At 35.5% G+C, this 17406-nt stretch overlaps 1 protein-coding gene across 1 annotated transcript in view; it reads right to left on the bottom strand.

Annotated features, from left to right (window-relative positions):
• Positions 1–16973, bottom strand: part of LOC136861840 (zinc finger protein OZF) — a 91660-nt gene extending 74687 nt beyond the window's left edge. Inside the window, exon 1 of the mRNA XM_067138852.2 lies at positions 16897–16973. The gene's annotated coding sequence lies outside the window, so the exon portion shown is untranslated. The remainder of the gene's footprint in view (positions 1–16896) is intronic.
• Positions 16974–17406: the final 433 nt, after the last annotated feature.

The following is a 17406-nucleotide window of genomic DNA, read 5'->3' as shown; positions in this document are numbered from 1 at the left end:
CGGCACTTAATTTATTTTTATAATCATAAAAAATTATTGCTCGAAAATCGCGGCGCGACAGATCCATCTTGCACCTTGTCTGACTCAACACTGCCTGTGCTTTCTTCCCTCGCTGTGTAGGAAGTACCGCTAGGGGTAGTTGCGCGCGCATGTTCCAAGGTAGAAAAACATTGCTCTTTCAAATGAAAATAATCCCACTGTCCTTAGAATTACGGTTTACACGCTGCTAGAAACTTTCATCATAACCTTTGTACTTTGTGTCATTGTGTAAAGTCTGTGGACTCAGTCAGCTATGTCCCAGTCTCTCAATGTGTGTGTGTCAGTTGGATGTGTGTATTGGTTGGAAGTCAGCTGTAGATGTTTCAAGATGTAGTAAGCTGGTGTACTTGAAGAGTGGACTTGTACAGTTATCTAGAATGTCCTATGATGTTGAATAAACCAGTATTTTAAATAAACATGTGGTATCGTGGTTTTGTTACTCCTCGCATAGCCCAATACAGTAACACCTTCAGTAAATGTCTCTACTGGGCGTTTTGACCAAGCCGTTCCATCAAAGTTCAAATTTCTTCGAGCATTCTTTAACTTTTGGGTTTGAAAAGTTAATATGTCTAATAAGTCTATGTTTGTATGTTACATTGTTGTCTACAACATCCATGCCCTGACTTCCCTGTTCATGGACATTTGGGCAAGGATTTTAATTCTGTTGCTGTGAAAGTAATAACCCTTTTGTTTCCCATTGTGCAAGTATTAGTATTCCTACTTATTCTTGGATTGGCTAGGATAGTTTGGTATGCCTGTCTATCATACCCTGGTCTAATGATTCTTTAAAGACTAGACTAGTTACTATTGCCATGAATTTTCTTCTCCTATTTATACTTTCATCAACATGTGGGGAAATACTTCATAATATGAATGGAAATTTTTGGAGTACATTTAATGGATGAAATTCCGTAGTGAGTGTTGTAACTGCTTGTCTCATTTCTGTAAATGGTTTACTTTTAATGCTCTTTCTCTTTCGAATTTATTTTTTTTGTCTTTGATGTTCAGCACATCTATCAGCCCCTGCATAATGATTTCCTTTGCATTTAGTACATTTGAGTAACTGTTATGAACATTCTTGGGTGTTATATTTTAACTCTTTGAAATGCAAGTGAGGCAGTAAAATATATCAACCAGAGGGGAAAAGAAATATAACACTTAATTTTCAAACAATTCAATGGTTTTTGCTTGGGTTAGTTTAAGTACATAACAAAATGTGTGAGTTTCCTAGACTTTTATTGCATACAGCTGTATAGCAAGGGTGTTAATGGTGGTTACACTGTGCGACCATTGCCCTGGTAGGAGAACTTTATTTTGTCTTTAGAAAATTAAAAAGTTGTGCAAAACTAAGTGTAGTGTAAAAAAAAAGAAAGTGAATCAAATCGATAGCAATAGAAGACTGTTCAAGAATATTGGGTATAAAAGGCTTGAAAGCAATTTTTTGCCATTGCTGTGACACAGTGGAACATAACATGACACACAGCCACCTTGTATGCACTGGTGTCTTTTTTGTACTACACAATGCACATCTTCTTGGAGGTGCTTAGGTTGATAAATGCTGCTCTTGAGACATATTGTTCTGTGAACATTGAATTTTCCTGCCATTATAGCAATAGTAGATGATTTGTTTGATTCACCTTTTCCTTGCATTCTATTCACTTGAACAATGCAAGGAGCATGAAGACCTTTGTAAATCTCAAGTCTGAAATCTTTGTTGCTCAGGTGTGACATATCTAATTCTTTGTGCATTGTAAATGCGATTACAGCACTCCTATCATGAAGTATTTCCCCACATGTTGATGAAAGTATAAATAGGAGAAGAAATCCTGTATGAAATGGAGGAAAAATCTTAAACACAATTTCTTCCTTTACCTCTCTAAGTGGTAGTCTCCTTTCAACCGGTCATGATTGTCAACAATTTAATTTCATTGTTATAATCCTTCAACCCAAGATGACAAGGAATAGTTTTCTGAGTGCCATACTTTTCCTTCCTATCAACACTGGACAGAAGAAATTAAATTTTCCCCTTTTTTGTCTTTCCACCCACACACACAATCTCCACAGTCACTGATACTGAAAACAAAATAGTCTCTTTTCAGGCTTGTCATCTTTGAGCTTCAGAAGTACTTTCCTACTTGAGTTTAGCATGCCACATGTATAAATGTTCCTTTCTTTTAACTGTTTAAACAGTTCATGAGAAGTGAAATAATTGTCCATGTAAACAATGTGGTTGTTCCTGTCCATTCCACTCACCAAATCTGAGACCACTTTGTTCTAGTGTTGTTTCTGTTTTCTTCCCCACTCTCCCTGTGTATATCTGAGATTTTAAACCATAATATGATTCATCACACAGCACTGAGATATTGTATCCCCATGTAACAGGCTTGTCTCTCACATACTGCTTCAAGGAAGTTCTTCCTTTGAATCTCACCAATTGCAACTTTACAGTGAGGGTGATAGCATTCCCAGAAAGACTTACATAGGGAATCAATTAGAAGTCAGATTTTGTACAGCTTGTCATAGTTAGGACTGCCTCTACTAGGCTGAATGGAATTATCATTGAGGTGAATATGACAGAGTAGAAAACTGAATCTCGTAACGGGCAGAAGCTGATATGTGTAGCTGTCTTGCAGCTCTGGCTCATTTGATCAATAGTCCCTATAATTGGCTTTTCTGGCAAAACCCATATATAAATTTAATCCCAAGGGTACCCTAATTTCCTCAGCAGTAGTTGGAGTGAAAGGTTTTCCATTCTGAGTGCAATATAGATTGGTCTGGATTAACTAACACACCACAAATGAATTGTGAGAAGAGTATATACAAAGTTGGAAATTCAATGGCTTTTATATGATCAGCAACACCTGCATTTACTCCATGTCAGTGTATAGTGTACGGAGACAGAAATATGATGTATTCCTGCTGCATGTAAAGCTTGACCAACTGCACCTTTCTTCACCACTTTCACTTATTACCATACAATGAGGAATTATGGTACTAGTTGAAGAAGTAAAGGTGAATCAAAGTCGCTATCCTTGCCTTCCTGATCACTGACCAAACTCTCTCCTCGGAACATATGTCTTCAATTAGGGAGTCCATAATCTGTCCTTCATTCAAACCATGCATTATTTGCTGCATCATACTCAGTATACAACAAATATAAAGCTTGCTAAGATTATGACATGAAACACACCGAAACAAAGTAAGGTCAAGTGAGAAATATTACATGTAGTCACAGATATAGAGACTCTAGATTGGCAACACCATATTGCGGTCACCAAGGTAGTCTTGACCGGAAGGGAAGTGGGCGTGGCAACAGAAGAGAAATGCATTTGAAATCTATTTGTCTTAACTTTTACTGTAAAATAATATACAGTAATTATGCACATGTGTTAATAGGCTCTGAGAGGACAATTGAGAGTTCCACACACTTTATAGGTTTAAATAATTGCCAATCTATTGCATGCTGACCTATGCTCAATATTAGATGTGGTTTGCTCCCATACACAATGGTGGATGTGAATTTTTAGATAACTGCTAGACAAAATCTTAACAATGTTATTTAAAGGTGTGTCAAATGGATCTAAATCTAATGCATGTCCATTCAGAGACTGAAATAAACTAAGCTCCATAACTTGAGTTGCTATTAAGGTTTGGGTACTTCTCTGGAGTACAAGGTTTAAACTGGGCAACCTATACTCCCTGAATAACTTTTCAGTCAATTTGCAAACCTTCACAACTTCAGCCATTGGAGATACGAGTTCTTCTTCTTCTTCTTCTTCTTCTTCTTCTTCTTCTTCTTCTTCTTCTTCTTCTTCTTATTATTATTATTATTATTATTATTATTATTATTATTATTATTATTATTATTATTATTATTATTATTATTCTTAAATTAGACAAAGTTCCACTTTTCTTCATCATTAAATTAATGCCTGCTTACACTGTTCACAATCTAGGAAGTTTAGTAATGTTTTTACTACATAACCAGCAACATACTCAATTACAATATCTAAATATAGGGACAAGCCAAAGAAGGGATGTAGTCATGATCATCATTAATAATTAGTGATGTAAATGGTGTTGACACACCTGACTCAATAAACTGGTGGCTCATGCTACTGTTACTACTTTGATCCAGGCTTCTAAAGATATCTTCTAGATGTTCCACTTGGAAATCTAAAAAAAGGAGTTAAATTTGAATTCTTATAATTCGTAATTTTCACAAATTCCAGCAACAGGCCTAAGTACATACCGGTAAGTGATTATTTTACTTACCTGTGCCCCAAAACTTCCTCGACGAAATTACATCCTCAAGCTAAGAAGAGGTTTACCATTTTATTTCTATGTCTGAGAATACATGAACATTGTAGATTTAAAGATAAGAATTTCATAATGTTCCATATTGAAATGATGATAATAATAATAATAATAATAATAATAATAATAATAATAATAATAATAATAATAATAATAATAATAGGTGACTTCAATGCACAAATAGGTAGAGAAAAGAAATTTAGAAATGTAGTAGGACATTACCCAGCCCACAGAAGAACAAATACAAATGGTATTAGGCTAATTAGTTTGTGTCAAAGCTATCATCTGAAACTAGTGTCAACCTTCTTTACAAAACTCCCCAGAAAAGCTAAAACATGGATATCTCCAAACCTAATGTTAGGAGAATTTCAGTTAGATCATGTGGCTGTTTCAAAAAAAAGTACAAAAGAAATTATGAACGTGAAAGTAGTAAAGAATGGTGAATTTGATTCTGACCATTACCTCTCTAAAATTAAAGCCAAACTACTAACTAATAAAGAACAAAGAAAGCCACAGAGGTTAATAAAATATAATGTAGACAGACTTACTATAACAAAAGAATCAATTAAAAACTACCAAGACAAAATTAAAGTGGCTAAACAAGGCAACTGGCAAGAAATATCCAAAGCAATTAATTATGCAGCACAGAAAACATTTGGGCCAATAAAAAATAAAAGGAAAATATGGTGGAATGAAATATGTGAAGAAGCTTTAGCAGAGAGGGCTAAAACATGGAAAAAATGGAAATGCTCAAAGAAAATTGAAGATTTTGATCAGTTTAAACAACAAAGGAAGGAAACAGCAAGGATAATCAGAAGTACTAAACGAGCCTTTCAAAAGGAGAAACTTATAACAATGGACAAAAACTTTATAAAAAATAACACCCGTGACTTTTATCAGACTTTTAAGAATGAATTAAAGGGGTACCAAACTACAAATGTTAGTTTCAAGGATGAAAATGGCAGAATTGGACTAAGCAATACTGAAAATTGTGAGATATTAGCAAGATATTTTGATCAACTTTTGAACTGTCCTGAACCAAGTCATAAATTAGAATTTCAAGATATTGATGAAAATTTGGAAGAAGACATACCACCAACTATAAAAGAAACTGAAGAAGTAATTAAAACCCTCAAAAACAACAAAGCTAGTGGAGAAGATTCTATTACAGCGGAACTTTTCAAGTGGTCCTTGCCAAATATAGCAAATGAGCTACAATTACTCTTTGAAGAAATCTGGAAAACTGAAAAAATTCCTGAGGAATGGAAAGTAGCCTTGATACATCCACTCCACAAAAAAGGTAATAAACAGGACGTTAATAACTACAGAGGAATATCTTTATTAGCAGTGGCATATAAAATATTTTCCAAGATTTTATTAAACAGAGTAGAAACAACACTAGACAATCATTTAGGTGAATATCAAGGCGGTTTCAGGACAGGAAGATCATGTTCAGAACAAATATTTAATCTTAAGTCAATAATTCGCCACAGGTTACTTAATTCAAAGGACATTGTAGTCATGTTTGTAGATTTCAAAAAGGCTTTTGATTCAGTTGACAGAAAAACTATATATAAAATAATTCAAGAATTTGGCAAAGTCTAAACTGGCAAATCTAATCCGTGAAACACTTACAGACACAGTCTCTAAAGTGAAATTTCTGGGAGAGATATCACAGCCTTTCAAAATAAAAACTGGTGTACGACAAGGTGATGGACTATCCCCAATTCTTTTTAATTGTGTCCTAGAGAAAATAGAATTTGGAACGAAAAACTTATTGAACTCAACATTTCACTGATAAGGTTAGGAAGAGGAAACAAAAGGATCGAAATAAATTGTCTTGCATTTGCAGATGACTTTGCAATACTTTCTGAAAATGTGACATCTGCTAAAACCAAGTAAATGTCTTGGAAAGAATCGCCAGCAGAACTGGCTTAAGAATTTCTGCAGAAAAAACAAAATTTTTAACAAATATTTGGGATGCACCAAAATTTCTGAAAACAGATATTGGCCAAACAGAGAGGGTAAAAAAAATTCAAATATTTAGGGGAAATAATCCAAGAAAATGGTTTAGAGAAATCTGCAGTAGAGGTGAGGGTAAATAAAATGGAGAGAGCTTATGATGTCACCAAAGATATCTACTATAAAAGATGCCTATCCAAAAATGCAAAAATAAGGCATTACAACACAGTAGTGAAGCCAGAATGCCTATATGCAAGCGAATGTCTGGCATTAAACTATAATTTAGATAAACTAGAAATACTAGAAAGGCGAATCATGAGGAAAATATTACGCCCACAAAACACAGCAGAAGGTTGGAAATTACGAAGTAATGCTGAAATATATCAAAAAATAGAAAATATATCAGATGTAATGAGGAAAAGAAGACTTATGTTTTTTGGATATTTATATCGAATGCAAGATAGTAGATTAACCAGTAAGATTTTCAGATATTTGTGGGATAAGAAATCAACGACAAGCTGGGTCAATGAAGTAAGAAAGGATTTAGAAAAAAACAATATAACAACAGAAGAAATAAATAATAGAGAAGGCTTTCGAGAAAAAGTATTGAAAATAGAAGGATTCCACGGTAGGAAAGTAAAAAAGACTGGTTCAAAGTGGTCTGAAGACAGAAAGGAGAAACATAGTGAACAGATGAAAGCGTACTGGAAGAAAAGCAAAGAACAAAGAAGAAGGAATTGAAATTGGCACATGGTCCTCTGGTGGCCCATTCGAAAGAATAATAATAATAATAATAATAATAATAATAATAATAATAATAATAATAATAATAATAATAATAATAATAATAATATTTGTTTTACGTCCCAATAACTACTCTTTTACGGTTTTCGGAGATGCCAAGGTGCCAGAATTTAGTCCCGCAGGAGTTCTTTTACATGCCAGTAAATGTACCACTACGAGGCTGACGTATTTGAACACCTTCAAATACCACCAGACTGAGCCAGGATCGAACCTGCCAAGTTGGGGTCAGAAGGCCAGCGCCTTAACCGTCTGAGCCACTCAGCCCGGCCGTATTGAAATGAGTTCACAATTAACTTGAAATAAAATATATAATGGACAACCTTTTCAATACAAGTAGAATTAGAAATGTAATGTTACATTCCTAGTTGATTACGTGCAGTACCGGTTTCAACCACTGTTTCGGGTCATCACCAGCCAATCACTTAAAGTATAAAGAACAATGCACAGGAAAACAATAGGTGATGTATAAATCTTTCCCCAGTTGCAGTTCATGAAGCACTATAACACTTTAGGGATTAGCACTGTGTTGAAAGTTCCCAAAATCCTGAAGAAGTCGAGAATCAATCATATAAATGAAGCAAGAAGCTGTGCTTCGTAATGTTTATTGAAAAGTCAATGAAAAATTAAATAGTTCAAGGATCAAGCCTGCAAACGCTGCTATGCACAAAATCGTACAGTACAATTTAATGTACTTGACGACAGAAATATATATTAATGTTTATAGAATCTTGTATGTCAGATTCTTGAAGTCTGGAGATGCAGAAAAGTTGACATAAAAAACAATTGTGAAAAGAAAAAAGTTAGAAAATGCAATATTAGAACAAATTGAAAAATGCATTTACACAGCATGTGATTTCTTGAAGACAAGAGCTCATGTAGTTCTTGAGGTGGCATAAAATATAAAGTTAAATTTTATAATGATATGAGCTGTATGTGATATTATGATACACAGTTCAATGCGGAAAAGAAAAAGAGAGAAAAACAACTATGTTAATAGAAGATAAATAGGTGTCGATCAGAGTATAGACTAAAGTAGGTAAATTTTTTTAACTTTTTATAAAACATTATATAGAGAGAGAGGTTGAATTAAGTAGGAGATGATTAACAGAGCAGGAATGATGAATGAATGAATGAATGAATGAATGAATGAATGAATGAATGAATGAATGAATGAATGAAGAAAGGAAAGGATAGTGAAATAACAGAGTAGTAGTTTAAGACAGGGCAGGTGGATGGTGAATAAAACAATTTTCAGTTGTGTTTAGAAAAGGGACTTATTTTTTTCTAAAGGCCTCAAACACAATTGGCCCAACCTCAATACTCTCAATATAGCCACCAATTAAATAACTGAATCTGAAATAGCCATTAATAAAATGCCAACAGAACAAGATGAAATCAGATATAACATAAAAAGAAAACTTTTAAAAAATCTTAATTAATAATAACAAAAACACTTCCTCCAATCATAATAATAAGGCTTTAATTAATGACAATAAACATATATAAGATCTTAAAAAGAAAATATATGACAATAACCTCATTACCAAATCTGATAAAGTTAACACCACTGTCTTAATGGACAAATCTGACTACATAGCTGAAACTAAAGGTTTCTTCAACAAACCTTTTTCTATAATTAAAAAAGATCCGACCAATAAAATCCATCTGCTTAAACAAACCCTAAAAAACACCTCTTTTCTCACCACAGATCAGGAAAAAATTAAACATGATACCAGGCCTACCCACTGCCAGAGCTCTTCCCAATAATCAATTACAGACCCAGTCCCATATATAACACTTCTAAATTCATCCAAAAAATTTTACTGAAAAATTACCAATTTTTATCAAATAAATATATCAGAAACACTTCTGAATTAATCGACAAACTAAAAAACTTCGACATTCAACCAAATCTTTCTCTCCATTTTTTGACATTGTAAACATGTATCCCAGAATTCTAATTTCCAAATTATTCCCCATAATTGATAACATAAATAAATTTAGTCATCTGAGTAAACTAGAAATTCAGAACTTTATGTCCATCTTAAAATTGGTCGTCAACAATAATTTTCTCACCTTTCATAACACCATTTACCAACAAGATGGTTTAGCTATGGACTTGCCAGCCTTAGGCATCCTAGCTGAAATATATCTTGATTTCTTGGAAAACACAAAAAATAATATTAATAATTTCTTTAACATCCTCTTTTGGGCCAGATATGTTGATGACACTTCAGTAATTTTAAATGAAAAATTGACCAACTCAGCCTCTACACTTCTTCTTAACAACATTGAAGCTAATATGAAATTCACCCTTGAATCTGAACATAACAAAACTCTTAATTTTCTAGACTTAACTATTACCAGACATCCTTCTTTAACCTACAAAATTTTCAGAAAATCAACCCAAACAGCACCCACAATTCGGCAAGATTCTACACACACACAAGCACATAAACACGCTACTTATAACAACCTAGTTTTTCGTGCCTTCAACACTCCTATTTTTAAAAACTATTTAAATAATGAATTAAACACCATCCATACTATCGCTAAATTTAATGGCTTTAACAATTCTTTCAATAACCTAATTATTAACAAATTCAAACACCGTCCCAAAACCACATTAGCAAAACATAAAACCAAAGCCACTGCATATTCTACTTTTACTTTCACTCAAGACGCTTATAAAGTCACCAACGTTCTTAAAAAACATAACATTTCAGAACCAATAACAGAAATCTTGATATATTACACAACTGTAACTCAAATAAATCTAATGACTTTTCTAAATCTGGAGTATACAGATTCAAATGTAACAACTGTAGCTCTTTGTACATTGGCCAGACTGGACGTAACTTTACTATCAGATACTCTGAACATGTCAACACCATAAAATATAACAGATTCTCTGCAATACAACACAAACAAGACTCTAAATATAATTTCACCAAAATTGAACAGGACATGGAAATACTTAAAATTATTAACAAAGGTCCCCTTCTAAACAACTGAAAATAGTTTTATTCACCCTGACCAATACTTCAACTCTAATTTCAATTTAAACAACATTTCTGAAAAACCCAATAATCTATTCAACTTCCTCATTCTCAGTTTCAAAAATGCTAAATTTCTTAACCCGAATTCAATTTTCCATGCCTTACAGAGTTCCTACCCATGCTTTCTATCTCCAATAACCCATCCAGCTGCCCCATCTTAAACTACTACTCCTCCTTTATTTCCCTATCCTACCCTTTCCTTTCTTCTTTTATCATTCCACTTCCTGCTCTATTAAATATTAAACTGTGTATCATTATATCACATATAGCTCAGATCATTATAAAATTTAAATTTATACTTTACACCCCCTCAAGAACTACATGAGCTCTTGTCTTCAAGAAATCACATGCTGTTTAAATGCATTTCTCAATTGTTCTAATATTGTGCTTTCTAACTTTTCGCAATTGTTTTTATGTCAACTTTTCTGCATCTCCAAACTTCAAGATTCTGACATATAAGATTCTATAAACATTAATATATATTTCTATCGTCAAGTATATTAAACTATACTGTACGATTTCGTGCCGAGCAGCATTTGCAGGCTTGATCCTTGAACTGTTTAATTTTTCATTGAGTTTTCATAAACATTAGGATGCACAGTGCCGGTCAGCACTTATGGTTTACTGCTTTCCAAGAACTTGTCTTGCCTCATGTATGTGATTGATCCTTGACTTGTTCAGAATTTTGGGAACTTTCAACACACAGTGCTAATCCCCAAAGTGTTATAGTGCTTCATGAACTGCAACTGGTGAAAGATGTATACATCACCTATTGTTTGCCCGTGCATTGTTCTTTATATTTTAAGTGATCGGCTGATGATGATCTGGAAGAGTGGTCAAAACCGGTATCACTTGTAATCAACTAGGAATGTAATATTATATTTCTAATTCTAATTGTATTGAAAAGGTTGAACCATTATATATCTTATTTCAATTTAATTGTCTACATCGTAGATTCAAAACAACTTCTAGTATCATCCCACACAGCTGGGTGAACCCAATATGGCATCTAGCCTGCTGCCCGCACCCCTCATGCCTACTGGCGAGGCTTCAGTGCGGTTCCACATAGCCAAACTAGAGTCTCTATATCTGTGCACGTAGTGGTCACATATTGTAACCACCAAGCAAAGAAGCTATGTAATCAACAAGAACATTAGAATTATACTAATATTCACATTATATCATACATATAGGCCTACTTACTAGATGATGTTTTAAAATTAATAAATGGTGCTACAGTTCACTTTTGTTTTATAAAAGCAAGAAAAGTACCACCAGCTTGAGTACAGTTGATGCTGTCTTTTAAAAGTGGCTTCAAACACATGTGAGCTATACAGAGTGCACCTGCGTTCTAGTTCAAACTACCTGGAAGGTGGTTTCAAACAACTGCTTCTGCTCATGAAGAGTAAGAAGTAAGTATTAGGTGGTTAAAGTATGCAATCACTGCTCATGGGAGGTAAGAGTGTAGGAGATTACAAAACGTATTGCCTGCCTTCAAAGAGTTAATGACCACTTCACACATCTCAGTTTCTCTTCCCCTACAATTTACTGTAGTGTGGCCATACCTTACGCAATGCTTACACAATAAAGGTGCATGTAGTGTAATATGATGCTCCAGTCACTCTCCTACTCTAGTATTTTCTCCGTGTATTCAGTATGGACCAGCACGAATGCTATATGTTGATGATAGAGGATCTTTGTGGAGTTGTTGTGAGCTTCATGTGTGCAAGACTTGCATGTGACCCCAGTGTATCAGATAATATAATCATATGCAGATATATGTGATGTTCTGTTAAATTGTCAGCAGTATTAGAATCTTCATTTCAGTAACTACAGTTCACTACAGTGCAGAAATGAATGATTTATCTTTTAATATCACATTAATGACCACTACTTTTTGAGGGAAGTGTTGATGAGAGGTTAGTTTAACTGTACATGTTGGAATATACTCCATTTTATAATTTATTGTTACTCTTCTACTCAGTCTCCGAGCTGCAATAACCGGGTAAGGTGACTCAATGAACACCCCTAATTATTCCTAATCTGCTAAACTTGGATAATGGAAATAAGGCTTTTATGCATTTTTTCACCTAGTAAGTTATACGGTTGTGGACAAAATTGTTAGCTGCTTTACTACTATGAAAGATCACTTGAACTATATTTCTACCTTTTTGGTGTATCTTTGATGTCTGGTATCTTTCGTTCATAAAAGAGCTGCCCTAATGTCAAAGGGTGTTGGTTACCGATTTTTTTTTTTTTTCAGGATCAATACGGTAGATTCTACACACACTATATATGGTCATAAATGTTGAGCAGTGCAGGTTTTCACTTTAAAAGTTTTTGTCTGTTCCTGCCTATTATCTTCCCTATTTGCTAGCAATATATTTTCATGTAGTTCTCAACAAAGAATAATTCTCTAAGGATTCTCATTTTTATTCATCGTATTTCACAAATTACAAACAATCATGGCATTTTGTCTTTTTCTTCTTTCTTTTCTTACACTGCCCCAAGAGCCAAACATTTTCAATACAAACACAATACAAATTTCACACAGAACAAATACAAACTGAAATACATATGTCCACAGTCAGCTGATACCTATTAACCAGCACAAGTCATCACACTATTTCTATTAGTTCTGGTATGTTACAGTTCTTCCATCAAACCAATCAGAATAACCTCTTTGGCAGTAATGGGGAAAACTCCTGTTTGAGATACTCGAGGCTGACGACACTACTCTCGATGCATCTTTGAGGTGCACGTAGGGATGGGCATAACTCTCGTTTGAGATACTCGAACATGACGTCACTATCTCGATGCATGCTACAACTGGACCTCAGCCAGGATGAATATGGTAGAAACAGAAATGATTAGTAAATGTTGAACACGAGCTGTCAGTGTGGCTCAGTTAGCTAAATAGCATCGTTGGGTATTATCCTCTGCTACGTTTTGTGGTGGTTCAAATCTTCTCTTCAAATATTTTTGTTTGTTTTTGTTTTTCATTCAGAGTTTTGTGCAGAAACAACCAAATTACTAACAGAAATAACTGTAACATTACTGAATATACAAAATAATCAATAGATAATAAAATCTCTTCCACTTGAACACATGCCATTTAAACTAATCATAATGTAAACACTTGATTACCTCGTGGCCATGTCATCAGATCAGTTAGCTTTGTATCTGTATTGCACTGAAAAGAAAATAATAATAATAATAATAATAATAATAATAATAATAATAATAATAATAATAATAATAATAATAATTTGTTTTACATCCGTCCTAAACGCCAGTTCTTGACAGATGCCGGGGTGTGGGAATAATGTCCCATAAAAGTTCCTTAACATGCTGGAAGCCAATGACATGAAACTGTTACCTTTTAAACAGTACAGTGACAGAACATATTGAACACACTGTGATAAAAGTGTGTTTCGACAGAGAGTTATCGCATTACTCTGTGTTTCATGTCGTACGTTTTGGTTATTACATATTACAGGCTTTTCCTCTGTTGTGAAGGTATTTTCACAGAAATAAGGTTGTTTGCAATAATAAAACTGAATAAATCATCATTTAATTACGGTACCGGTACCGTTTCTACTCTACAATGAGCAACCAGAGACCACGGGTCAATATACACAGAATGTTTCCCGGAACAATTTCCGAAAGTTTGTCGACAGAGTTTGGCTTCACCCTGTATATGTGCCTTCAGGTCTGATAATATTGTAGCTGGTCTTGAATAATCCTTTTAATGGAAACGATCTATTATTTACCATGCTTATTTAAAAGTATCGATACTCCAGAAGGAGACTTAACCCAAGAAAGAGTCCCTTTTCAGATACATGCACACATATACCAGTTTCTTTACACCATTACCAGTATATTTACCTTTCTGTTCAAATTATTACAGTATTCGATACATCATATAAGAATTACTTTCAATTAAATCTTAAAAATACATCACACTCTTCATTACTATCTATTTCACATACCCAGTCCCCGAACCATAGGAACTAAACAATGAAGGTTAAAATAACCCACCTAACCGAGACTCAAACCCGGAGGCCCTTGGACCAAGGACAGCACGCTAACCATTTAACCACAGAAGTGGACAGCGCCTAAGTAAAATGCAGAAGTAACGGTAAGTAAGTTGACTGTGAGTGGATTATAAAGAAGTGGGCGTATCGTTATTAGTTGATCAGCAGGCGGAGTACAGACTAGGGATAACACACCGCATGTGCATGATGTGATGTAGATGTTGATTCCCATAGGGAACCTAGAATATTTGTCCCGAATGAGTAAATTTATAATACCAATATAATGGTCCGTTATTGGACATTATAAATTTTCCAGCTAACTCATTCTTGGTTGCCTGCGTTTCGCCCTCGTGTGCTAAGTTAGGCTCGTCAGTTGGGACTTAGCACACCACCCAAGACGCAAGGCTAGTGCATACCGTGGAGGCCACTGCATAGGCTATTTGAAGCCACCAGCAGTGCCAATGCACTATGAGAGCTATGTCTCACTTCCAAAAATAGATGCCTGCCTGGCCATCAAATGATGTAGATGTTGATTCCCATAGGGAACCTAGAATATTTGTCCCGAATGAGTAAATTTATAATACCAATATAATGGTCCGTTATTGGACATTATAAATTTTCCAGCTAACTCATTCTTGGTTGCCTGCGTTTCGCCCTCGTGTGCTAAGTTAGGCTCGTCAGTTGGGACTTAGCACACCACCCAAGACGCAAGGCTAGTGCATACCGTGGAGGCCACTGCATAGGCTATTTGAAGCCACCAGCAGTGCCAATGCACTATGAGAGCTATGTCTATTTATAATGTCCAATAACGGACCATTATATTGGTATTATAAATTTACTCATTCGGGACAAATATTCTAGGTTCCCTATGGGAATCAACATCTACATCAATTGATGGCCAGGCAGGCATCTATTTTTGGAAGTGAGACATAGCTCTCATAGTGCATTGGCACTGCTGGTGGCTTCAAATAGCCTATGCAGTGGCCTCCACGGTATGCACTAGCCTTGCGTCTTGGGTGGTGTGCTAAGTCCCAACTGACGAGCCTAACTTAGCACACGAGGGCGAAACGCAGGCAACCAAGAATGAGTTAGCTGGAAAATTTATAATGTCCAATAACGGACCATTATATTGGTATTATAAATTTACTCATTCGGGACAAATATTCTAGGTTCCCTATGGGAATCAACATCTACATCATTTGATGGCCAGGCAGGCACCTATTTTTGGAAGTGAGACATAGCTCTCATAGTGCATTGGCACTGCTGGTGGCTTCAAATAGCCTATGCAGTGGCCTCCACGGTATGCACTAGCCTTGCGTCTTGGGTGGTGTGCTAAGTCCCAACTGACGAGCCTAACTTAGCACACGAGGGCGAAACGCAGGCAACCAAGAATGAGTTAGCTGGAAAATTTATAATGTCCAATAACGGACCATTATATTGGTATTATGTGCATGATGTCCCGATTCAAACTTTGAGATAGGATTACGAGTCATGGACTGCATCAATTCCTCGAAATGCATGAAAAGCTCTCGATATGTTTCCCAGCACTGCCTCGAGACAAAGAGCTCATGCGCCTGACGTCGCTATATGACATCGAGATAGCATTATGAGGCGCGTACTGCATCACTTGCTCAGAATGCGTCAAGAGTTTTGCATCATGTGACTCACCACTACTCTTTGGCATGGCTAACAAACTGGAACAGCTGGTACCGTACTAGTAAGGAAGGACAAGCGCGCATCCCGTACAACCTTCATACAATACAGGAACATAGATTGAAAAATACAGGACAATTCTATATATAGTTTACAGGATGCCTGGCAACCCTCAAAAGAGAACAAATTATATAACATTGTAACTCAATCACTTTCATCCTTTTGCCCAATATGTTGGTAAATGTCAAGTTACTGTACTTCGAAATTGAAGTTTCCATTTTCGCCACCTGTATGTCACAGTTACCCCCTAATTATCACTAAATTCAACAACAACAACAACAAATCCCGTCCCTCGCGCATTTCTTAAATACTACTGTTGAAAGTTACTCTATTTTTCAGTTGTCAGTTACCTTCTTATATCGTTACTGCTTACAATCCGTCGCCTACGAAGTACAGCCCTTCTAATACAGAAGTGCTTCCAGGGAATACTTGGTCCATGCATTTTCTGCAATTCGTAGCATTGAAGGTTTCGATGGTGTATAGATTTATTATCAACTAAGGTTCGTAATGTCAAAGCTTCAAGCTGCAAATATTAAGACGGACTGCGTCTTTGAGAACTCGTACCTAGTTTTATTTAACCAGCAGTTTACCGAACAAACACTTCACACACGAACTCGTCTACGACCCAAAATCGCAGTTTAAATTTCAATTTCTCACCTTTCGTAGGCGACGGAAATGCGCCTATACGTTTACGTAATAATAATAATAATAATAATAATAATAATAATAATAATAATAATAATAATAATAAGATAAAAGCCTTCGTTATCCGCGACGACGTTAGGGCTCTTGGTCCTCTCTTACTTTTAACCACATGCATATTATTACTTATTGATAACTGACTGAAACTATAAAATACTAAGAACTACAAACCACACTAATGTTTAAGACCAAAATATGAATAGATATAATTATACATAAAACAAAGGAACTGCCTACATAATACAGATTTGAAACATATTAACTTCAATCAGTAGAGTAGCCACGATCGCCCGATGAGGTGGGAGGTTATAGTTTTACAGTTACAACCAAAGAGAATGAGTAGGTTACAACAAAGAGAAGCAGTTTGCGTACGGTTTCATAACGATGTAACTGATGTAAGCGTGCGTCATGCGTGAGTTGTGTACTTGTTGCGCTTGTTGGGACAACGCCGAAACGGCGGGAACCGTCAATTAGAGCTGGGAACGGTAGGAGCGGAGCGGAGCAGTTGTTTTCGCTCGTCCTCCGGAGACCTCCGGTAGTCCTCCGATTGAATTCACGGGCGGAAAATTCAAATGCTTTAATGTGGGCAATGTTGTAACGGTGATCTTAGGAGGAATTGCAATTTAAATTTCATTACTAATTCCACAGATGCATGTGTTCCCCCACGTTTGTCATTCAAATGCTGTAGTCGTTTCAAGATCGCCGCATTATTTGTTACGCTATGAACAACAGATTTTGATCTGCTGACATTCAGTTTGCAATAGGTGCAGATG

Source organism: Anabrus simplex, chromosome 1 (assembly GCF_040414725.1).
Source record: "Anabrus simplex isolate iqAnaSimp1 chromosome 1, ASM4041472v1, whole genome shotgun sequence".
NCBI lineage: Eukaryota > Metazoa > Arthropoda > Insecta > Orthoptera > Tettigoniidae > Anabrus > Anabrus simplex.
Note: the sequence above shows the minus strand (reverse complement) of the source record. Positions and strands in the feature narration are given on the sequence as shown.